At 40.7% G+C, this 25977-nt stretch overlaps 1 protein-coding gene across 1 annotated transcript in view; it reads right to left on the bottom strand.

Annotated features, from left to right (window-relative positions):
- Window positions 1–25701, bottom strand: part of SLC38A3 (solute carrier family 38 member 3) — an 80221-nt gene extending 54520 nt beyond the window's left edge. Inside the window, exon 1 of the mRNA XM_070738776.1 lies at window positions 25551–25701. The gene's annotated coding sequence lies outside the window, so the exon portion shown is untranslated. The remainder of the gene's footprint in view (window positions 1–25550) is intronic.
- Between the last annotated feature and the right edge of the window lie 276 nt (window positions 25702–25977).

Below are 25977 nucleotides of genomic sequence, written 5' to 3'. Positions count from 1 at the left end.
ACCTCTACTTAAGAACTTAATTCGTTCCGTGACCAGGTTCTTAAGTAGAAAAGTTTGTAAGTAGAAGCAATTTTCCCATAGGAATCAATGTAAAAGCAAATAATGCCTGCAAACCCATTAGGAACGAAATAAAAGCTCGGAATTTGGGTGGGAGGACTTTTTCTGTTTTAATCACAAAAGGCTCCTCTGGCAGCCCAGAAAAGCCCGAGATGGCTGGGATTAAAGGGGAAATGGCAGGAAACTGGCCAGGCCTTCGGGCCGCTCTCAAATTTCCTGGGAATTTTTTCCGGGCTCAGGTTCTTAAGTAGAAAATGGTTCTTAAGAAGAGGCAAAAAAATCTTGAACACCCGGTCCTTATCTAGAAAAATTCTTAAGTAAAGGCGTTCTTAAGTAGAGATACCACTGTATTTTGGAGAACAAGCCCTAGATAATGCAACAACACATGATTTATTGTAACACAACTTACCATTATTCAAAATTCACCCAGAGATGTGTTTATTATTTATTATTTCGATTTCTAGGCCACCCTTCTCCAGTTCTTCCTGATTCGGGCAGGTTCATTTGAACCAGAAGCGACCCTCTGGTGATGTCACAATAACATCACGGAACCAGTTCCGTCGGTGCCAGTCCATGTACGCCACCATCTTTTTTTAAAAAAATTTTAAAGATTTTTTTTCTTCTGAGCGTGTGCAGAAGCCGATTTTCCGGCACTGTGCATGTGGTTACCATCTTGTTTTTGGCTTATTATTATTATTACAATTGTTGTGATTATTATGATTATTATTTTCTTTTTTCTTTTTCTTCTGAGCATGTTTCCAGAACTCTGCATGCAGTTGCCACCTTGTTCTTGCTTTTTTCATGCGGCCAGGAGGAAGTGGACAGGCAGTGAGATAAGTTAGAAACCATCCCTATAACTACCCGTATAAATATGCTTTCATTGACCGGCTTTTTAGTATTTTAAATTCTTGTGCAATGGTTCCCCCCCCCCCCGATTGCTGATTGAAAGCCAACCCCTAAATAGTGTTAAATACAGAGATTCTTTATCAGTCACCCTTTGTTCTTTTCCAAATGCAGAACAGCTCCCTAGTAATTAAAGAAAAGCTCTATTTTCCTTTGTATATACAGTATCTCTTTCTGCACCTTCTGTTTTTTATAGCAAATTAAGAAAGCTAAAGAAGACTATACAGGAGATCCTATGTGGTTTGAATCTTTTCCTTAATTTTTTTTTTTAATATTCCACCCATTCTCCCTCAGATTTCTATTTCTTTATATTTCCCTCTACTTCAGAGTTTTTAATCATCCTACCTTGTTTTTTATACATTTTAAGAAAGTAATTTACTCCAAATCATCCCTTATTTTTCCTTTAAATTGCAGGTCTCTTTTCTATTAGTTGAACCAATTGATTGGTTCAACTAATAGTCTATGGAGAGGGGCGGCATACAAATCTAATAAATAATAATAATAATAATAATAATAATAATAATAATAATGATGATGATGATTCCCCATTTGAAACCCATATATGCAGAAACTCCAGGTGTGCCATGCCCCCAAATTCTCTAGGAATTTGTCCTTTTTCACCTGACAGTAGGAGATATAATTGAATATGTGATTTGGAGTTTAAGGCAGTGATGACGAACCTTTTTTTCTTCGGGTGCCGAAAGAGCGTGTGCATGCGGTATTGCACATGCACAAGTACCCACATAATAATAATAATAATAATAATAATAATAATAATAATAATAATAATAATAATTTATTAGATTTGTATGCCGCCCCTCTCCGAAGACACATTCCTGGGGGGGGGGGGGCAAAAACAGCATTCCCCACTCCCCGGAGGCCCTCTGGATGCTGGAAATGGCCTGTTTCCCAATTTCTGATGGGCTCAGTAGGCTCTTGTTTCACCCTCCCTATGCTCCAAAGGTTTCCCTGGAGCCGGGATAGGGTGAAAATGCCCTCCCCCATCCCCCTGGAGGTTTTCTGGAAGCCAAAAATGCCCTCCCAGAGCCTCTGTGTGAGCCAAAAATCAGCTGGCCGGCAGACACATGCACACTGGAGCTGAGCTAGGGCAATGGCTTGCGTGCCAGCAGATATGGCTCCGCATGCCACCTGTGCCACCTGTGCCATAGGTTCACTATCACTGGTCTAAGGAATCATGTATGAAATATAGTTTTATGGAATTTGGGAGGGGAAGGCTTTCTGATTTACAGATTGCCCGTGACATGTCTTTCAAGAGTCAACTGCAGTGCTTAACATGGAAAAAAAGTTGCATAATTCTGGTACACATAATGGGGACTAAAAACAAGATGTTTTTGATGGAGATCTGGTAAATATTTTCCAGTTAAATTATGAGAAAATATATTTGTTATAAAGAAGTTAACCTGTCCTCTTTTCTCAGAACCCACAAGGCAAAAAAGAAAGTAATCACTAGGTTCCAATGTGTTAGAATTCAAGTAGCAGGGCTGTGGAACATTTTTATTCTAATTTGGAAGGAAGGTTGGATGGAATGTGCAGGACTATAAATGGACCACCTGTATATGTGACTAATTAAAACAGCCACATTTGCAAGGTTTGTTCACAGAATTCCACCGCAGCCTTAGAGTCCTGGAAACAAATGCAGAAGTTGTGATTTGTTTTCCTGTGCCTTATGAAGCAGGAGTCTCCAACCTTGACAACTTTAAGACTTGTGGACATTAACTCCCAGAATTCCTCAGCCAGTTTTGGAAGTTGAAGTCCACAAGTGTTAAAGTTGCCAAGGTTGGAGACCTCTGTTTTAAAGTGTCTCTTTGGAATCAGAACATTATATAGCCCTATTCAACAGATTTTCATCCATAAGGACGCATATACATGATTCCCAAATCTCTAAATCTGAGTCAAATACATGACTCCCAAATCTCTTGCAGCAATAGTTGCCATCTGGTTGCTCTCAAAGCATCTTTGTAGACTATCATTACCTGTGGCCTTCCAACACTCTGTGCAAGAATATTTAGAAACACTGAATATTATCCTTATTCAGAAAAGCAGACATAGAATCACTTGGATTGGGAGAAGGTCAGGATACACTGGGAAAAAGAGAAGTCACAAATGACACTAATTTTTTTTGCTTCTTTTTTATCTTGCCCACTCCCCAAGATGAGCAAATATAGTACTTCTTCTTATGTTTCCTACCACAGCCATATAGATAGTTTGGTCTCAAAGTGGTGACTGTCTCAAAGTTATCAGGAACCTCCATGGCCGAGGGTGAATATGCACCTGGATCTCTCAGAAAATTCTAATTCAACTTATTTAATTTAAAATACTTACATAGCCATTCATCTTACAACTGCCTCTGGGAAACTCCCAATCAAAAATTACAAAACCATTTCAAAATTATAAAATTAAACTCACTACAACATTAAAAACGGGACAAAAACTTGATGGCAAGTCAAACTTCTAATATTCAATCATCTGATTCTGATCGTATGCCGGGACTTGTATCAACTATTCCAGAGGAATCAGCGTGGCCCATTTAGCTGTCCTGGATATTTCTCTCTCTTCCCTCCCCCTCACCTCTACCTCCAATGAGATGTGGAACAGAGTTTGTTGCTATGTATAGCAAGGCAGTAATCCCCAATTGCCTGCTGTTAAATTCTTATTAATCCAAGCATCCAGGACCTTTGCTGATTGTTGCCATTGTACTATTTAGTGTAAAAGAACATGGGTCATTTCTAGTGGAACATCCTTCCCTCACATTTATTGAATAGATTCCAGTTCCCCAATTAATCTGAACATTAATTGGTTGTTGCCTTCATTCTATTCCCCTCTGCTCTGTTCTTCTCATGAGATACAAACTGATGCCAGTAGTTGTTTATGAATTAGTTACCCAACTCTTTCATAAGTCTTCGGAGAGGGGTGGCATATTAATTAATTTATTATAATTATAATAAATATTATTATTATTATTAATAATAATAATAATAATGATGATGATGTTTATGCAATAGTGTAAATTTTACTATATGATCCTCATTAGCATGATCTATAAATACATTCTGCAGCAGTCAAAGAGAATTGGACTGAAGGACAAGGTATTTCAATGTCTATCATTGACATTGCCAGATAACTAAGGCTCACCATTCTATTCAAGAAAGAACCTCAATGTGTTTATTTCAATGGAGAACAAATTCGATATAAATTCTAATTTATAATTCTCTTTCTTCCCATAACTTATTTTTCCTTTTGTGCCTTGACTTTTAGATTCAGTGTTTACACAATACAGTGAACCATGATTATTAATTTCTCTTTATTCTGCTACCCTGCTGTTTAAATCAGTTTTGTTGGAAAAGTTGTTATCAGATTCTTTCAGATTTCTTGCTACTGAAGACAGGGAGGAGGGAGGATAAGAGAGAGAAAGAGAGAGAGAGAGAGAAAGAACCAACAGAAGCACATTCCCTGAAACAATTTGAAGCAAAAGGGAAACTGCAAAAACAAAGAATCTTCTGGCATCTTAAAGACTAATCAACTTAATGTGGCAGAAGCTTTTATACCATTGAGACCCATGAAATCATATGCCATAATAAATCCATTAGCTTTTTTAATGCCTTCTGTTAAAACACCTCTTCTGTTTTGTTGCAATAGATTACCCTGCTAGCATTCCAGAAACTGTGAAAATAAGAGGCCAGGCTAGCATCTCTCTCTTTCCATCACACATGGAATGGACATATGATCCTATTTAAAAGCGACAAAGGAAAAGACACATAGGTTGACCTAGTAGATTCATTGACTTTTTTTGGGGGGGGGGGAGTTGATTTTACACCACAGAAAACAGACATTCATTGATTGGTATGGTCAATAGGCGGCAATAGGCCAAACAATTTAGAATTCTTTATTGGCCAAGTGTGATTGGACACACAAGGAATTTGTCTTTGGTGCAGATGGTCTCAGTGTACATAAAAGAAAAAGATACATTTGTCAAGAATCATGAGGTACAACACTTAATGGGGTCAAATAAGTAATCGGGAAACAATCAATATTAATATAAATCATAAGGATACAAGCAATAAGTTACAGTCATAAGTAGGAGGAGGTGGGTGATAGGAATGATTGAAAAGACTAATAGTAATAGTAATGCAGCCTTAGTGAACAGTTTGACAGTGGTGAGGGAATTATTTCTTTTGCAGAGTAAAGGGATTTGGGGAACAAACTGTTCCAGTTGTCTTGATGTGCAGTACTCTATAGTGTCATTTTCAGGGTAGGACCGAACCAGACAGTTATAGAGATGCAGATGATAGACTCAATAAATTCCTCTGTAGAACTGTATCAGCAGCTCCTTAGGCAGTTTGAGCTTTCTGAGTTGGCACAGAAGGAACATTCTTTGTTGTGCCTTTTTAATGACGTTTTTGATGTTAGGTGACCATTTTAGGTCTTGAGATATGATAGAACCTAGAAATTTGAAGGTCTCTACTGTTGATACTGTGTTGCTTAGTAATGCAAGAGGTGGCAGAATGGGGTGGTTTCTCCTAAAGTCTACCACCATTTCTACGGTTTTGAGTGTGTTCAGTTCCAGTTGCACCATGAGGCTAGTTGTTCAATCTCCCATCTGTATGCAGTTTCATCAATGTCTCTAAACTCAACTGCAGGAAATAAGACTTTAGTAACTGAGTAGTTGATCCATGGAACTCACTACCAGACTCTGTAGTATCATCACCTAACCCCCAAAACTTTACCCTTAGACTATCCACTGTTGACCTCTCCCGATTCCTAAGAGGTCAGTAAGGGGCATGCATAAGTGCACCAGAGTGCCTTCCGTCCCCTGTCCTAATGTTCCTCTTTTGCTAGTATCATATATGTAAATATTATTATATCTTTGTATACCACCAATACGTACTTGACAAAACAATAAATAATATAAATAAACAAACAAATAAATAAAACCAAACACTGTTCTATCTTCTGCAAATTTCAGTAGTTTAACAGATAAATTGTTTGAGATGCAGTCATTAGTATACATAGAGAAGTGATGAGAACTTTTCAACAAAGAGAACTTTGTCACATTATTCTGTAGGCTCCTGGCTAATGTAACACCACCATGCATTAAATAATAATTTTTATGGTCCAACCTCTAGTTTCTAAACAAAGGTGTGAAATTAGAAAAAGAAGTTGAATCCTAGCAAATAGTTCAAATACATTTTTGTCCTGAAACAGAGCTTTTATAGCAAAACTCTAGACTTTTCTCTTTAAGATCACCTCACTAGAGTAGATGGCCAGGGCCATTTAAACTCTTTCTGCATCTTGCATCTTTTTCCTTGCAGATTGCTTTTGGAAAAGCAGTGAGATTTGGAGTGGGTTTTTTGTATATGTGGCATTCAGGAACAAAGCTGAACTATATTCTCCAACAGTGCATCATATATTTAGACATTCTAGAATCCTCCCCACTTCATACTTATAATTACAAAAAAAAATCTGACCAATAAGTGTAAAACTCTTATTAGTGTCAAGGTCTTTGCTTCAGTTTCACCCAGATGTAAATATTAACAGTTCTACGCAAAGCTCTGTAATTCTTTTTTCTCCATCTGTGATCTATGAGTAATAACAGAGGCCAACCACCCATGCAATTAAAGTAAAGGAGAGATCTTTAACTGCCTCATTTATTCTGAAATACCAGTTGCAGCCCTCTACTTTTTATGCCATTTGAAGACAGGGTAGTACACAGCTTTTCCACAGCACTGTTATTTTGAGTACACAACCACTTTTTTTTTTAATTGAGGTCTCAAATTGCCACTCTTTGGGGAAGATAACACATTGAGACACAGCTGGACCTAAGAAGTCTATGAAATTCTGTTCAAGCAAGTTACCAACTACTAACGTATTACAATCGGAACCCTCCTTTTTGACAGATTCTTATAGGTGCTGTAACATCCTACTAAAATTAATATAGGAATGTCCTTATGATGAAGTGCAAGCTTGCTGCAATTGGCATAAACACAGGGAGAAATCACGAGCAAAACAGAAAGGAAAGAGACAATGAAAGTATGTGAAACAGAGATACTGTTACTGAGAAATAAACAATCTTCCTCAAAATTCAGTCTATTTGGTAGATTGCAGCAGGGTGAAGAACCCAGATGCTGCAATATACCAATCCAAATGTTGGTGGCAATCTTTAGTACTTTTTCAGAGATAGGTATTTCTAAAGCTACCACTTCAGTGCAATTTTGCCCCTTCTCAAAAATTGTATTAAAGATTACAATTACAATGGTAAAAATGAATTCATTTTTTTAAAAAAACCTAAGTTTTAAAAAGAAAAAAATAGAAAAGAATATATATATATATATATATATATATATATATATATATATATATATATATATTAAAACAGAAATACTGTACATAAAGAAATAATTTCTCCTTTCATTGCAAGTATAAACAGTTTTAGTAACTTATCACCTTTTCTTAAAATACAAATGATCTCTTCTTCCCAACTCTTATCTATAAACAAATGCATAAAGCCTGCTCACTTTAGTTCTGATGTCAGCAAAAGTTCATTCACCAGGGACACCAACATTTCTATTTTAATCATGATCAAAGAAACCAACTTTCTATTCCTTTCTTTTACTTCTAACAATCTTGATCTTTAGGTCCTTTGAATTATTTCACTCGGCCTGCAAGCACCTAGTACACAATGAAGTTGTTCTGTACCTCTATTCAGCTGAAATGAATGGGGGGAAAGTAGCCCCTCCCCCAAATTTTAGGATCAGAATTCCTCAAAAGAACTGTCCAATGAATTTTTATTTACCAAATGATTTGATTTAAAACGCACAAAATCTTTTTCATTTTGACAATCACACAATTATCAACACAAATGGTTAAAATATAATAGTTAACATCAACTGTCCACTGAAAAGGCTTAGCTAAACAAGGTATAGCATCAGATTGTAAATTCAAATTTTTACAAAGCAACTAGAAGAGAAGAATTGTTCAAATATTTTTAAGGAGAAATAAATATTGCCTGACCTTTCAGGATATGCTATTAATGAGCTGGGTGGCTATTTCAAGATGAATTAATTCAGTGATCAAAATTAATTTGTTTCCTGTTACACAGCCAGGTTTTCATCATGCAATCCTCATTCCAGGGGTTCCCTCCGGCAGCTGAAATCACAAAGAGTTCCAGATAGAAGCCCTGTGGATTATTCCCCTTCACTCTCCAGAGGCCTGGCATAGAAATGGGAATTCAAAGCTACAAAAGGAAATAACAAACTTCATGCAGACCACATCCAAACTGTCCTTCATTATGGTCTCTAGCAAAAACAAATTTGCAAAGAAACAAAGCCCCAGGGGTTCTGCTAAGGCAGAGGTCTTCAAACTTGACAATATTAAGACTTGTGGGCTTAGACTCCCAGAATTCTGGGAGTTGAAGTCCATAAGTCTTAAAGTTACCAAGTTTGGGGACACCTGTGCTAAAGTATAATCAGTTGCTCTTGCATATGGCTTGGGAGACAGGCCAATACAATCTTTGGACCTTTCAAAACAAAAAAATGAAGGGGATATGAATTCCTGATAGCCAAGAGTCTGCCTTGAATTATATATTTCCTAGCAGTAGCCATCCATTATCATAAAGGTAGACTCAACTCTACCAGAACGATTTAAACTGTGTTCTATGTTCTGCAAGGTTTGAAGATAATAAACAACAGTAGCCCAGAATCTCTATTAATTGCAAAGCCTGCAGATAAAGGTCTGGATCCCCTTGGGGAGATTTCCCCAATTCAGCCAATTCCATAGATTCTCAGAAATGGTTATGCCGGTTGGAGAATTCTGGGACTTGAAGTCCATACACCTGGAGAATGGCCATCCTTAGCCTGGAGCTTTCCAAAACACATCCAGATGCTTCTCTTTATTTGCTACTGTAATTCAGTTGTGACAACACACTTTACTACCCGTTTTTGGCACCTACTTAGCTTTTTTCTTTCTGTTATGTTTAGGGTTAGTAAAGGGTAAAATGAGTGAAAATAAAGATGAATGAACAATATGTTACGTGGCATATATTCCAGATTTATGAATGAAATGCATTGTTGAGCCACAGGGGAAGGAAGGAAGGAAGGAAGGAGGGAGGGAAAGGAAGGAAGGGAGGGAGGGGGGAAGAAAGGAAGGAAGGAAGGAGGGAAAGGAAGGGATGGAGGGAGGGAGGGGGGAAGAAAGGAAGGAAGGAAGGAAGGAGGGAAAGGAAGGAAGGAAGGAAGGAAGGAGGGAAAGGAAAGAAGGAAGGAAGGAATCTGAAATGGAAAATACAGGGGGAGAAAAAACATAAATGAATATCTGGAAGAAGATCTGATTTTATCCTATAAATGTGCACAACAAAATCTGTACTTGATTGACTCCCACCCTTCAAATGCTACAGATAGGAATGAATGCATTTGAAATGGGGTAACAAGTTGCCAAAAACACCAGTGTTCAGTTCAGAAGCCCACAAAGAGATATTGCTAGACATGGTACATCAACTTTAGTGAGATATACTGGCCATATGCTGATAGCCAAACATATGTCCTAGAGAAATGAAATGCTGGCTGATACTTGTCCCTAAGCTATGTGGAGTTCCTTTGGCCTAGTAGGTGTAGGAAATCTCGTTAAGAGAAAAATTGAGATAAAAGCTGAACAAAAGTCTTGCATATCTCTTTGGGTGTCCGTTTGCCTGAAGATTATTTTTTTCACCATTTCAGAAATAAATAATTAACACAAACCTAATAATCTTGGGATAAAAACACAACACTCCAGATTTTTACTGTGATGTTTCTGGGCTTGACACCTGCTGTGTGATCAATTCACACATCAGGTTTTTTTGGGCTGATTCTTCTTACAGCCTCTCTCATAACAACCTTAAAGGTGACACTCACAAAAAGAAATCACTACCATGTGACCAATTTACTTTCCTTTACCCTATTTGATGTGCCTGCATCTCTCAAGAGTCTAGTAAAGTCTCTCTCGTGGTGTTTAACAACCTGTTTGTTAGAGATTTAAGCAGACTTGCATTGACCAGATGATTGACAGACAGATTTGCTTTCTTTCCTATAGGGTTGTGTCAAGTAGGCAGTGGGAGAGGCATGAGAGAAATAGGACTGCTGAAAGTTGAAGATACAAAGGCAACAATGAGAGCTCTAGGCCAGGGATCTCCAACCTTGACAATTTTATAACTTGTGGACTTCAACTCCCAGAATTGAAGTTGATTGGGAGTTGAAGCCAACAAGTCATTAAGTTGCCACAGTTGGAGATCCATGCTCTAGGCCATGGAAAAATAAAATTCTGTGCCTGGATTGGGAAAAAGTACAGTTTGGTATCTTTCCATCAGCAAAATCAAATGGCTAAAAATTCTCCAAAAGTTGTGGAACTCAGAACTCAGGTTATATCTAAGGAATAGATAACTGCTCTAATTAGATGTTGCATTAAGTTTTCATTTGTTTGTACGTGTTAGAAACTTTATTCCCTGTTCCCCTTATTTCTCTCAACAAAGTAATTTCAATATTTGGTTTCTCTTTGTTAATTTCTTGGGATCCCTCCGGTCTGAGATACTAATTATTACCAATCCAATACCAACCTGTGGTCTGCTAAAAGCAATACATGTATTTTTAAAAATCGGGGGTTCAAAAACCCCACCTTTCAAGTGACAGTACTTACATCTTTCAAGACTGAGTTAGCTCCATATTGGGGAGGAAAGGCTGAACCTGTTAGTGACATTTCTTTATGCTACAAGGCTAAGGTTGCACGATCAATAATAATAATAATAATTTTCTCCCATGTCTACCCTTCATTTGCTAGGAGAGCAGCATGGGCAGTGATGGGCTCCTACGGGAATGGTCAGGAACGCAGTTCCGGTAGCAAAATTTGGAGCTCCACTCCAGAGCACCCAATTTGCACTGAAAGATGTTGAAACAAAATGCATAAGACATGCCCACAGTGTGGTAGTAAAAATTTTGGTACCCCATCACTGAGCATGGGTCATGACGGCCTTCTATCTTTCACGGTGTACAGCAGTTGAGAAGTTGCCTGATATAATTACCCCCCCGGGGATAGGAGGTGGCACAGTAACTACCATACAGCTCAACAAGAGGACCAGCCTGAGTAAAGTCAGTGGATCTCTGGAGTAGCAACTTTGAAACCTCCAGCATTTCACCTCATTGGCTCAGTCATGTTACTCTAGTAATTTAAAGAAACGAATACATCTACAAGTAGGGCAGAGTGCCCATAATGCTGAGGTTGCCAGATTTTGTTGCAGTGCACAAAATAAACAGTGCTGAAAGGCAGAGACCAGCAATATTCTCTTTGTGTTGATGAGATGAAGTCAAGAGATATATCATCCCAGGCTGGAGTTACTCTCAGTTTAAATTTACCCCTCCCAATGCTCTGACCCAGCATTCTGCTTAGGCCAGACACTCTTTCACATCTGTTGTTCCCTTGGGGCTTCAGAAACCATTTTCATCCAGAGGAAATCTTTTTTCTTCTTCTTTTCTTAGGTCATTTCCAACTCCAGGTAGCTGGCAGCACAACATAAAACAATGGAAAGCTACAGTATTTAGATAATCCATTGTGGAGACTTCTTATCCTCTCCCAAAGCATGGTATTTACTCAGATACTTCAATGAAATTTAAACTCCATTAGAAAATATTGCTAGGATAATATAAACATTTTCTCTGTGGGAAGAGAAGATACTGCCTTGCCATCCTCTCGTCTTGTGCTCGAAATGCAACTCACTTAAAAAGACAGAGAGAATTTGCGGTTGAATGAAGACTTTCCCCCAATCAATCCATGAAACCCAACTTCATTCTTACATCTTCTGCTACACTTCCGTCATCTATGTGTGCTTTCAGATAACTTTTAACACAGTCAAAAGATATGCAATTACCTTGTCTCTCCCCTCTTAATGGATTTTCAAAGAAAGGGGCAAAAAGAGACAGGTAAGGGTCATTCTTTGTCAAGTGGACCAATTTTCAGAATCTTCCCCACTCGACCACCTTCAATTTCAATGAAACTTTGCACATATATTCCTCATGGTATAAAACTGGGGTGTGCAAATATGGACCTAAACTTTTGCACACCTCAGTTTTATATCATAAGGAATATATGTTTCATTGAAATTGAAGGTGGTCGAAAAAAACCTAAAAAAAGGTAATGTTTCTCTTAAACATTTATCCCTATGCCTCTGCAGTACCTGTTCCATTACATTCCCAATTCTCTTTCATTCTTATATGAGCTAACAACCCTATTCCCAATATAAAAGATGAGCGACGTAATTCCATATATGTAGGTGGAACTTTCTGTGTCCCAAAATCTAAGCCATGTTTTGTATATTGTTCTATATCAATCCACGCCGTATAGATATTTGACAATATGGCAGTATGTTATTGAGAGATTGGATTTAGAGATTTTATAGGGAGTTATTGTTTTAGTATAAGGGTTATAATGGGTTTTTTATAGTTATTATTAATATTTGACTTCTTTTTTATTATTGTATTATATTTGTATAATAAACGTGAACATGAGAACTTCTTAATGCACCCATTGGCCAAGGAAGTTTTTTTACATCCTAATTTAATACATTATTTTAAATTATTGAAGTATTTAATTTTTTGTACGGTTTCCTAACTTGGCCTGCAACACCTTTGTTGCATACATACTGTTCTCTACTGCGTTACAAGTTAACATGACAGGGGATTGGCTTCTTAACTGCTCATCAAACATTACTGGATGGCAATAGTCAACAGGAAGGAAAACACAGGTAAAAAGGAAATATGGCGCTTTTTAAAGACTTTTCATGAAAAATCAGGTGAGAGTCAGGAAAGAGGCCCCAGTGCATGAACCTACTCTGAAGCGGATATATTATTAAGGCAATGTTTCTTGCTTTCTTGATTTATTCAGTCCATAATTGACAAACTTAAGGGCATCCACCTGATCTCAAAGCAGAGGTCACTTAGCCTGCTGTGGGCATAATGATTAGTCTCAGCTTGCAGCCTCTGAGAAGTATGAAGAAAGAAAACATGCATCTTCTCAGATCTCCATTTTCCGGGATGAATAACACAATTCATGCATAAGTATCTGGATATGATTCAATTGAAGATAACCCAGCAAACAGTAACAGAAGGAGAGAGTGCTTAACCCATTCTTCACCTAGTGATCTCTGCCCCTCCCCTCCGGCCCCTTCCCCAACTTTCAGAAAAGTTTGTTCAGAAAGTCAAATAATTCACTTAGCTATTGATAGATGGGGTGGGTGGGTTGTAAAAGAGGAAGCAACCTGAGAGCATGGTTTGGAGCAGATAAATACAAGGCGCACAAGCAGTATACGTGAAGGTGTTGTCAGGGTTTTTATTGGTTAGGATTATGGCATGCTGACTCTGAATGAACAATATAATACAGTATATATCAGAAGACTGCCAATTGCCTACATATCCCTGAAGCAGAAGATTGGAAAAGAAAACCTGAAATGTAATTAACGGTGCTAAAATTAAAGAGGCAGTGTGTGCCTTTGCTAAACTTTTTGCCATGAACTTCCAATATGTCCTGAACTGAAGCCATACTGAAGTGAAGGTAGAGTGCTGTACTGCAGGCCACTGAAGCTGACTGTAGATCTGTAGGTCAGCGGTTCAAATCTCATCACCGACTCAAGGTTGACTCAGCCTTCCATCCTTCCGAGGTGGGTAAAATGAGGACCCGGATTGTGGGGGCAATAGGCTGGCTCTGTTAAAAAGTGCTATTGCTAACATGTTGTAAGCCACCCTGAGTCTAAGGAGAAGGGGGGCATAAAAAAATCAAATAAATAAATAAATACTACACTGATTGTACAATCATTAGTTTGTAAAAATGCAAAGATAATATGCATTGGACTGCATATTACACCATATTAGACCAGAATATCTCCGAGACCGCCTTCTGCCGCATGAATCCCAGCGACCGGTTAGGTCCCACAGAGTTGGCCTTCTCCGGGTCCCGTCGACTAAACAATGTCATCTGGCGGGACCCAGGGGAAGAGCCTTCTCTGTGGTGGCCCCGACCTTCTGGAACCAACTCCCTCCAGAGATTAGGATTGCCCCCACCCTCCTTGCCTTTCGCAAACTCCTTAAAACCCACCTCTGCCGTCAGGCATGGGGAAATTGATTCCCCTGGGCCGTTCCCGCTTTATGTATGTTTTGTATGAGAGGTATGATTGTTTTTTTATATTAAGGGTTTTAAATTGTTTTTAACTATTGGATTTGTATTATTCTGTTGCTGTGAGCCACCCCGAGTCTTCGGAGAGGGGCGGCATACAAATCTAATAAATAAATAAATAGATGGAAACAGAATTGTGTCCAGACAGGCCAATCAATGACCTCTCTAGGCCAGCATCCTGGCTCTAAGGAAGCCCACCAGACATCTCTGAGTAATAGATCATCAGGCAAAAACTGCCTCTCTAATCATGCCCCCCAGCCACAGATATTGGGAGGCTTGTTCTTTTTCTATTCTACCACTCACATTCTCGGTGCTCAGCTGACAGTGAAAACAATACTCCCTTCAGATCGTCAATTAGGTCTTGGCCTGTCTTGCTGATTCCCAGCTCTTCTGATGCTATTGACTTCGGATGCCACTGCACCAAAATAATAGGTCAGATGAAGACCTTCTGTTTTGCTCTGGGCCATTGTTCTACTTCCCCCCTGGTGATGCTTCCAGGTGCCAAGAAAGCCATGGAGACTGGAAATGTGACATCAGTCCTCACGTCCCCAACTGCCCTTTGGGAAGGAACAGGAGTTCTTCTATGCAATGCCTAGATATCAAGGTTTTATGTAGAGAAGTATGACTATACAGTCATTGTACTCCATATCACAAGAATCTGTAAAATAATGATGCTAAGGCAAAGCTGTGCTAGCATCAAAAGTTGCACTAAATAAATCTAGTTCTAAGAGCTGGATTAATTAAAAAAATTGTACTAAAATGGTGCCAATAGTGAACATACTGTAAGGCTTGTTATAAATACATAGCAGCATGTTCACCCATATAGTCAATGCCAAAATCTTTAAACAACCACCAAAAAAGATGTTTGTAGTTGAAACATTTGTCCTATGGTTGCCTTACCTCATTTGAATATTTTTTTCAGAGAGCTTGAATATCGTTTATCACCTTTTTGATCTTATTTTTATCCCATTCCCACACCCATCGACCAGTTATGTCCCACAGAGTGGGCCTTCTCCGGGTCCCGTCAACGAAACAATGTCGTTTGGCGGGGCCCAGGGGAAGAGCCTTCTCTGTGGCGGCCCCGGCCCTCTGGAACCAACTCCCCCCGGAGATTAGAATTGTCCCCACCCTCCTTGTCTTTCGTAAACTCCTCAAAACCCACCTCTGTCGTCAGGTGTGGGGGAGTTGAGACATTTCCCCCTGCCTATGTAGTTCTGGTACATGACGTGAATGTGTGTATGTTACATTGGGGTTCCTTGTTTTTAGTTTTTTAAAATATGTAATTGTAATTGTTATCTTAGATTTTTAATTATTAGATTTGTCGATATATATTGTTCTCGTTACTGTTGTGAGCTGCCCCGAGTCTACGGAGAGGGGCGGCATACAAATCTAATAAATCAAAATCACAAATCACAATAATAATACAGAATAATAGATGTGCAGTAACTTTTTGTCTGAAAGCACAAGAAAACGAGAAAAGTATTTCTTCTAAGCTTTCTCTAAAAGTAAGATTTTCCCTGGTATGAAAAATAGAAATTCTATAGGGCACTCTGAGAATACTAAGGAGCAAAATACAGACAGTCCACAGAAAACAGCTGAAATGGCAGAAATTTTATTTACAGTGTTCTCCAATCTAGTGCCATCCAGTTGTGTTCAATTACAATTTCCATAATGCTCAGCCTGCATGGCCTTGCACAGGTAAAAAAATGCCTGAGGAACTCTCCTCCTCTAAGATACCATTAAAACAATTGCCAAATGGTACTTCATCATCAGGGAAGCTGGTTGTCTTCAGCCTCATGAAACCAAATGACTGTATGACCGTAACTTGCTGCTTGTATCCATGTAATTTTATATTAATATTGATTGTTTCCTGATTGCTATATTTGTACCCTATGACAATCATTAAGTGTTGTACCACATGATTCTTGACAAATGTATATTTCCTTTTATGTAGACTGAGAGCATACGCACCAAAGACAAGTTCCTTGTGTGCCCAATCACACTTGGCCAATAAAGAATTCTATTCTATTCTATTCAAACAGGATAACTTTATTTCATAAAGTTTTGAAATAGATAACTTTTGTCTGGTGATTGGTTTATAGCCATATGTATTATTATTATTATTATTATTATTATTATTATTATTATTATTATTATTATTATTATTATTAATATGCCGCCCCTCTCTGAGGACTGGGAAATTTAATCTGGGAAATAAATATGGGATTGAATGGGTTGAATGTAATTTCCTGAGGTTTCTCTTCATGATCAATCAACATTTCCTCAAATAGAGAAACAATCTTTTGCCCCAATCTTAGCCATTTCACTTTGTGCCAGCTTCACTTTCAACTCCTGAATTTCACTATGGGAACAGAACAGAAAAGAGAATTTAGAGAAAAGGGTTCACTGACAGCCTGAAAAAAGTAAACAAACAGAAATTATTATTTAAATAGGCCCTTTAAAAAGTTTTTAAAAGAGTTTTTCTTTATCTTTAATCAATATAGTTTAGAGATATTGCCTGCAAAGATTTGATAGTGACAGAAAGTGAAAACTGGGAAATATCTGCCTAAGATTCAACAGGTGGCAGTAGGGAGCACATCGGTGGAACCATTCCTATGCATAGCAAACCTAGTTTCATTGTCTTGCCAGGTATAACACAGCTTTAAAAACAATGCCCAGGACGAACAGGTCAGAACTCTGAATTAATACTTTGTTTTGTTAAGCATGTACCAAAGAAAACAGCCCAGACTGCAATGGGTTTGTTTTCTTCAGAATTTATGTGCCCCTAGGTGCATTTCTTGGGATGCTACTGCTAAGTTCCCTTTCCATCATGCCAGTTTCCTGATAAACATTTACAACCTACCAGGATTGGGGCGGAGGGGAGGGGGGTTCTTCTAAACTGGTCTTCCAGTTTTGTTATTCTCATAAAAGAGTTTAGTTCCAACCTTGAGTCGTTATTGGTACAGAAGCAATATGTTTATATTTTCTTATCCTGACATCTTAAAAAGAAAATATTGAAGAGTTGTAGACAGAGGGCCAGCCCTTACTCTTAAAATTGACCCCTGATTTTGTATGGTGGAAACGTCATTAAGATGACGTTGATGACGGCTGCCTTGGTGAAATGCTCTCAAATAGTTTCTTTACACTGAAAGCATATGCACCAAAGACAAATTCCTTGCGTGTCCAATCGTACTTAGCCAATAAAGAATTCTATTTGATTTGATTGTCACCTTGGTATACAGTAGTCTCTCGCTATATCGCGCTTCACCCACCACGGCTTCACTTCATTACGGGTTTTGAAGTCAGCGATGGCACAGATACGGCGCTTAGAAGTTTGGAAGGGCAGGACAAGCCAACCAGCCCGCGACTGGGCGAATGATGAGCGGGGCGGGGACTGAGCTCCGGCGGAGGCCCGTCCCCTCGTTCAACCCGCCTCGCCAGTGCCGAGAAGGCAGTCTTTGGAGGCGCGCTTAGTGGTTGGCGGCGGCGTGCTTGGGATTGTAGAAAAAGCTGGGAAGGAGGAGAAATTCCCCATCGCGGATTTCACCTATCGCGGCCGAGTCTGGAACGTAACACCAGCGATAGGTGAGGGACTACTGTATTCTCTTCAAAACATACTAAATCTTGAGGGAAACTGCACAATCCATTCATGTTGGTAAGAAACAGCATTGACACAGTATTGTATGACACCATAAATATGAGAGAGTCCATGTCAAATATTTTCTTGTAATTAGAGAAGAAAACCATCATTTAAATTGTAAGAAGACCTTCTCCTGTCATACCATTGCCTGGCTTATTCTACCACACCATCTGCCTGCATCTGCCTGAGAAGTAAACATGTGGAATAAAGTGTTGGCAGTGACGACAAGAGAATGAATGAATGAATGAATGAATGAATGAATGAATGAATGAATGAATGAATGAATGAATGAATCAGATGACAAGAGCCACAGGAAGAGTCATTTGAAATTGCTGACAAGCTTCCTATCCACCAAGAATAATCTCTGATTGTTTCCAGAAGAAAACAAATGTCTTTTGCTTTGTTACCAGGCAGGAAAATATCTAAGTGTAACATTGGCCTTTATGGGAAGCAACTCATCTTCCCATTAAAAAAGCTAAAGTAGTACTTCTGTTAAATTAAGAACCTACAATACAATCAGGAAGTCACCAGGAAGCTTACATTCTTGGGATAAATCAGTTGCTAATTGAAAGAGGATATATATTCTTCTAGAATCAATAATTTTTACCTTAGGCTCAAATTTGCCAATATAGCATAATCTCCTGTATTCCTGCTAGTGCAGCACTAAACGGTAGCTATGCATACAGAGCAGTAGTGGGTTCTAAAACTCTTTACTACCAATTTGTGTGAGTGCTCACATGCGCTTGCACTTCTGTGCATGCACAGAAGCGTCCGGGGTGGATGAGCGGAGCCTCCTGCCACCAGCGCTACCACTTCTAAGAACTGGTCCGAACCAGGACCAACTACAGCTGATAAAGATGTGCAAAAAAGAGATTTATTTAAAAAAACCGATTTCCTACTCTGCAAGATTAGGAGACAAGTCAATATGACCCCTACTGTGTATATGTCTTTTTTGAAAATACAGGTACTAACCATTTGTAGTTACAACAACACTGAAAAACGTGACTTATTATAACTGGTCCTTGCGTTTACTACCATCACAGCATCCTCATGGTTTGTCTGATCGAAATTCAGGTGCTTGGCAAACAGCATGTATTTACAATGGCTGCAGTGTCCTGGGTCATGCCATCACCACCTGCAACCTTCCCAGCCAGCTAGTACTACCAAGAAAAGTCAATGTGGGAACCTGGATTCACTTAATAACCACATGATTCACTTAAAAACTGTAGTGGTTCACTTAACAACCGTGGCTAAAATGGTCATAAAATCAGCCACAACTCATTGAGCGCTTACTCAGCAACAGAAATTCTAGCATACTTGTGGTTATAAATGGAGCAGCGGTGAGTTGCTCCAGGTTCAGCCCGGTTCTGTGAACTGGTAGTGGTGGGAGACTCTGCCCACCTGCCTGGGACGTTTCTGTGCTTGCGCCGAAGCTTCTATGCATGTGTAGAACTGGTACACGTGCAAAAAACAGCATTTAGAACCCCCTACTGAAATGGAGGGCTACCTGCACAGCTATCATAGATTTCACTTTGTAAGATTTCCCCCCCCCCTTCTGTTTGCATGCCAAAAGAGTGTGTGTGATATGCCCACACCCAATCCCTCCTCCCCACGCATGCACAACCCCCCCTGCACTGCCTCTGCGCATGCACACAACCTCCCGCCGTCCCCGCACATATGCACAGGCCTCACTAAAGCCTGGGACAGTGAAAAAACAGGCAAACAAGAAGTTTGGAAAAATGGACTTCTGGTTTGTCCATTGTGCCATTTTTCGCACTCCAGAGGCTTCAGGAAGCTCCCCTGAAGTCTCCAGAGGATGAAATGGCCTTCCGCAAGGCTGAAAACTAACTGGCTAGCGTGTGCATGTGTGCTGGAGCTGACATAGGTCAGCGTCTTGAATGTCCTCCGATATGGCTCTGCATGCCCTCTGTGGCATGCTGGTCATAGGTTCGCCATCACGGCTCTATACAATCTGTAACCCAAAGGTACCTTTATACTGGTAAGTAAATAGAGAAAAGCTATCTGACAGTGCAGGTGGGGGAAAGCCCACCAAAGAAGGCTATGTGTTTCCTCCGTGTTTTTATAGTTTTATTAATTTATAATATAACATACAAAAAGAATTCAAAGAATGCAAATATTAGATAAATTAAGACAGGAAAAGGGGGAGTTGATAGTGGAGAAAAGCAAGAAAAAAAAGGCCCTGACTTCCGACTGGTGCAGTGCAATAAGGCACGAAGTTCTACCCTCTACTTTTTACTTTTTCATAATAATAGAAACTAGCCATTTCTATAACAACAATTCTATCTAGATTTGTATGCCGCTCCAAGTCTTCGGAGCGGGGCGGTATACAAATCTTATTATTATTATTATTATTATTATTATTATTATTATTATTATTATTATTATTAATCTGTAAAACCCAAAATCAAAATTTCATGGTTTTTTTCACCTCAAGCACAAAAGTCCAGAAGTGGTTTCCAAGTAGAAATGAAAAGTATTTGTATTTTATTATTTGATCAAAGCAGACAATTTAGCCATCTCTGCTAACCATGTGTTTCCTCCATGATACAAAAACAGCACCACTAAGGCAAGCTCTCTCTACATTCACCCAGGGCATGTCCTTTACCACTGTCTTCCTACCCCGTCTACCCTCTGGTAGGACTCTGTCTTCCCTTCCCAGGAACAGAGTATAGCAAAGTGTGCAGCCAGAGTATTAGCAATGCCTCGTAGTTCAGCAGGGGACGATTACTGCTGAAGCAATAAGAATGTGAAATGTGAGACTTTCTATAGTTTACAACAGAAGAGGATCTCATCTCCCAAACTAACAACCCAGGTGAATATCCAACTCTTCATACTTTATTACTTTAGTTCAGACTCAACTCTATATTACAAACTCTTGATATGTGATCTGTTCTGGAAGAGTTGACAGAAGTAAGAATTAGAAGTCACTTTCTTGCCAAATAAAAATCAAATCGATAGATGTGAGTTATTTTTAATCTACTGTCTTCATCATTTTAGCCATTGTCTACCCAGTGCAGGATGAAGGCCTCTTCCGTATATTTTCAACCTATATGGTCTTGAACTTTCTTTTGCCAATTGGGCCCGCAATACCTGTTGATATCACCGGGCCATCTTGTTTTCGGTCTCTTTCATGGGTCATTTTTATCAATAAAAGCCAGTGAATACCAGATAACCCAGACTCTTAGCAGACAACTTTTCCCAAAGTTTTATCATAACAGTGCATTATATTTAAGTATGGCTGAAACTATCTTAGGAATGAGATCAGTATATCATTCATCCCATTTTGCACCATTTTAGAGGATTTTTTAAAAAGGAATTAATCCAGCATACTTCTTTTATCTGCAAACAGGTTGGAGCAGGAGATGCCACCCAAACATTCACACACAGAGACATCACTTTTTGTGGTGCGTACTGAGCAAAGCATTCAGACTTCACTTTAGCTAACTTTACAATGACTATACACAGTAGGCTGAAATCTTTATTCCATATTGATTGAATCTATGAGGGCTTTGCTCATGGATGCTGCCAAAGTGAGATTTTAACTGAGAATTTCTTTGGTGTTGTTCAATGCGGGGCAAAGATATGGAGCTGGAAGAAAACCATGGGAAACCCATGTCCCAACTTCGGTGTAATGACATAAAACAGTTACATTATTACTGAAAACTTTGAAGCTCTGAGTTGGATTATTCCCATTGATCCTGGAATTTTTTTCTTTCTACTTTGAACTCTATGAGAGAAATGGGAAGTTTCTGCAATATGACAAATGAACAAATTCTTTAGCTCTCCTCCAATTACCGGTATTTAATCTGTGGATGCTTCCTGACCAAAGGCTCTGGGGTACAAAACACACTGTTGTATTCTATTTTCCCCCTACTTAATTGATTTTTGTGATGTTAGGAGAAAACAATCACATTTAGGGGTAGTGATTTCTGACAGTCTCAAAATGGGTGAGCAGTGTGGTCGGGCGGTAGGAAAAGCAAGTAGGAGGCTTGGCTGCATAGCATAACATAGCATAGTATAACAAGCAGAAAGAGGGAGATTGTGATCCCGCTATATAGAGCGCTGGTGAGACCACATTTGGAATTACTGTGTTCAGTTCTGGAGACCTCACCTACAAAAAGATATTGATAAAATTGAACAGGACCAAAGATGGGCTACAAAAATGGTGGAAGGTCTTAAGCATAAAACTTATCAGGAAAGACTTGTATAGTCTTTCCAGACTGTATAGTCTGGAGGACAGAAGGAAAAGGGGGGACATGATGGAAACATTTAAATATGTTAAAGGGTTAAATAAGGTTCAGGAGGGAAGTGTTTTTAATAGGAAAGTGAACAGAAGAACAAGGGGACACAATCTGAAGTTAGTTGGGGGAAAGAACAAGGGGACACAATCTGAAGTTAGTTGGGGGAAAGATCAAAAGCAACATGATAAAATATTATTTTACTGAAAGAGTAGTAGATGCTTGGAACAAACTTCCAGCAGACGTGGTTGGTAAATCCACAGTAACTGAATTTAAACATGCCTGGGATAAACATATATCCATCCTAAGATAAAAATACAGGAAATGGTATAAGGGCAGACTAGATGGACCATGAGGTCTTTTTCTGCCGTCAGTCTTCTGTTTCTATGTTTCTACATTTAGAATAAAAATATTGCTTATTTCCACTCCATACAACTCTGTGAGTAAAATAGCGTTTAAAGCCTTGTCTGGAAGCATTGACCGTTCTGAGCTTTAGGCAGTTTATTATTTTTGCATTGAGCCACTATACATTTGGGATTATAGGCTCAGGGGTCAGGAAGGCAGCTGTCATGTAGAAGTGACTAGTGTTCAAAGATAAGGGGAAAGTTTGGGAGAAATTGACAAGCTGCTTTATTCCACCAAATCCTTGCAGTCTTCTAAAACAATAACTAAGGAGACTGTCACAAAAAGTCAACCTACTCCCTTTCCAACCACCTTGTAATCTCAAACCCGGAACAAACCCTATGTCAGTGGCGGTGAACCTTTTGCCCCTTGGATGCTGAAAGTACGCATGCTTACACCCATAACCCAAAGCCCCCCCATGCGCCCCATCCCCTGCGCATGTATGACCCCCCCATGCTGCTCCGTTCCCTTGTACATGCATGCACAATCGCCCCAGCCCCCTATTTCCTGACTTCCAGTGGGCCTGGTAGGACCATTTTTCACCCTCCCCAGGCTCCAGAGGCATCCCTAGAGCCTGGAAAACAGCCTCCTGCACCCATCTCCCAGGCCAAAAACGTCCTCCCAGATCCTCCATGTGAGCTAAAAACCAGCTGGCTGGTGTGCACATGCACCCTGGAGCTGAACTAGGGCAACAGCTTGTGTGCCAGCAGAAATGGCTCCATGTGCCACCTACGGCATGCGTGTCATAGGTTCGCCATCATGGACCTATGTCATTCTTACTCATAAATATCACAACCGAGTTGTTCCAAAAACGTTTCCAAATTTTTCTGCTTTGCATCTCTACAGAGCAGGGAAAATTCTTTTTTTTTACAGTTCTTAGAGAGAACCTAGAAAGTGGGGACATATTCCTCCCTACCATCAGGTTGAGATGAGCTGCGGCAGTGATGGTGAACCTTTTCTCCCTCATTTGCCAAAAGAGCGTGCATGCATGCTATTGCACATGTGTGCAATAATTCAATGGGGAGGGTGAAAATAGTTTCCCCACTCTCCAGAGGCCCTCTGGAGGCTGGAAACAGCCTGTTTCCCAACTTCTGGTGGGCCCAGTGGGTTCGTATTTTGCCCCTCCCATGCTCCAAAGGCTTCCCTAGAGCCAAGGGAGGGTAAAAATGCCCTCCCCCATCTCCTCGGAGGCTCTCTGAAAGCCAAAAACGCCCTCCCAGAGTCTCTGTGTGAGCCAAAAATCAGCTGGCTGGCACACACATGCACATTGGACCAGAATACCTTGGGAACTGTCTTCTGCCGCACGAATCCCAATGACCGATAAGGTCCCACAGAGTTGGCCTTCTCGGGTCCTGTCGACTAAACAATGTTGTCTGGTGGGCCCCAGGGGAAGAGCCTTCTCTATGGTGGCCCCAGCCCTCTGGAATCAACACCCCCCAGAGATTAGAACCGCCCCCACCATCTTTTGTAAGTTGTTTAAGATCCACCTGTCGCCAGGCATGGTGGAATTGAGATATACCAGGCTTATATAGTTTATGCATGGTATGATTGTGTTGTATGGTTTTAATGATGGGTTTTAGATGCTTTTAATATTAGATTTGTTACACTGTTATTATTTTGTTGTGAGCCACTCCGAGTCTACGGAGAGGGGCGGCATACAAATCTAATAAATAATAATAATAATAATAATAATAATTATTATTATTATTACATTGGTGCTGAACAAGGGCAATGGCTCACGTGCCAGCAGATATGGCTCCACGTGCCACTTGTGACACCCATGCCATAGGTTCATAATCACTGCCCTATGTCATTTTTATTCATAAATATCATAACCCAGGGTTGTTCCAAAAGCATTCCCAAGTTTTTCTAATTTGCGTCTCTATGGAGCAGGGAAAATTCTTTTTTTTTACAGTCCTTAGACAGAACATAGAAAGTATTCCTCCCTACCATTAGGTTGAGATGAGCTACCATAACAAGGAACTCTACACCTCAGGGGGCATGCAATAAATGCTACCACCACCAGTGGTGGAGAGGTTCTGCCTGGATCACTGCAGGGATGTCTCCAGTTGACCGTTGATTCATATTTGAACAGAATAGAATAGAATTTTATTGGCCAAGTGTGATTGGACACACAAGGAATTTGTCTTGGTGCATATGCTCTCAGAGTACATAAAAGAAAAAGATACATCTGTCAAGAATCATGTGGTACAACACTTAATGATTGCCATAGGGGTCAAATAAGCAATTAAGAAAGAACCTTTGGAACCAAGAAAGACGTTTTCGTCCTGGAGACCCTCCCCATCAATGAGGAGACCCTCCCCATAAAGGAAGAAGCGGACTGGGGCTCTTCAGTCGTTCCCGGAGTCGCCCTTTGAGACTCAAGCGATCAAATCGCCAGGCTAGAAATTCAATCAGCCCAGTTCTATTTCCGTCCTTCTTTGGATGGCTCAGATGACGCGGTGCGCGTTGCACGGTAGTTAGCACAAAAAGTAATCCCGTTATCACCCCACCCCATCGTCCGGCTTAAATCCGAATAGGAAAGGAAGGATGCGCATTTCTTGGTGGGGAAAAGTTTTGGGAAGAAAGCGCGCGAGGAGGAGGAGGGCCGCCGGTTCGGAGGCATAAAATCCCGGGAAAGTCCAGCCTTTGCTCCGCGGAGTCAATCACACGCGCGGGAGACCCCCACGGATTAACCCTGGAAACTGAGAGGGCCACGTGTGGCTGCCGACCAAACCCTCCGGTCGAGAGGAGACACTCGGCGGCGTTTGGGGTTAGCGCTTCTCCACCTGAAGGGCGCGCAACCCGGAGCCGCGGTTCGGCAACTTAAAGCGACGCTAGTTAGGACCAGCCGGCAGGGGTGGAAGAGGTGAGGGGAGAGTGAGGAGAGGGCTGAGGGGAGAGAGAGAGAGAGAGAAGCGAGGGCGGCAGCACAGCAGGACCCCGAAAGTCGCCGGAAAGTCGCAAGGAAAGCGTCGGACAAAGGCATCCCCGCCCGCCACGGCAAATTGGCGCCCGTTGAATGAACAAGGAAAAGCGAAACGTCCACACGGCAGCGTGGGGTCCTCGCGTCGGCGCTGACTTACGTTCAGGGGGCTTCTGGCTCGACGAGCGCCTGAGGCAAAACTTGGCGGGTCCCTGGCGAAACCTCGGCTGGACTCCCTCCCTGGTGGCTGCCCTGCTCGCACGTTCGCTCGCTCAGGTTCACGGATTACAGCGCCCTGCCAATATTCCCCCAATGAAAGGGGAAGATTAAGGGCGGCTGGGCCCGCCCCTCCGGTCACCTCCAATCTCCGCGGCCGCTTGGAGAAGCGTCACTCGCGCCCCCTTCGCCCGGGTCGGGCAGGAGGCGAGCGGGGGGTGGGGGCAAAGAGGCTGGCTCCGGGCCTTGAACAGTCAAGCGGGCTCGGCGTGTGTTGGTTGGCAGGGGAGGGCTCCTCGCCCGCCTCAGGTGGCTAGTTGAGGAGATCTTTGACTGATGGGGGTGGGCGACCACTTGGGGGAAAGTCCTAA

Source organism: Erythrolamprus reginae, chromosome 2, assembly GCF_031021105.1.
Source record: "Erythrolamprus reginae isolate rEryReg1 chromosome 2, rEryReg1.hap1, whole genome shotgun sequence".
NCBI lineage: Eukaryota > Metazoa > Chordata > Lepidosauria > Squamata > Dipsadidae > Erythrolamprus > Erythrolamprus reginae.
This window is presented reverse-complemented; position numbering and strand designations above follow the sequence as displayed.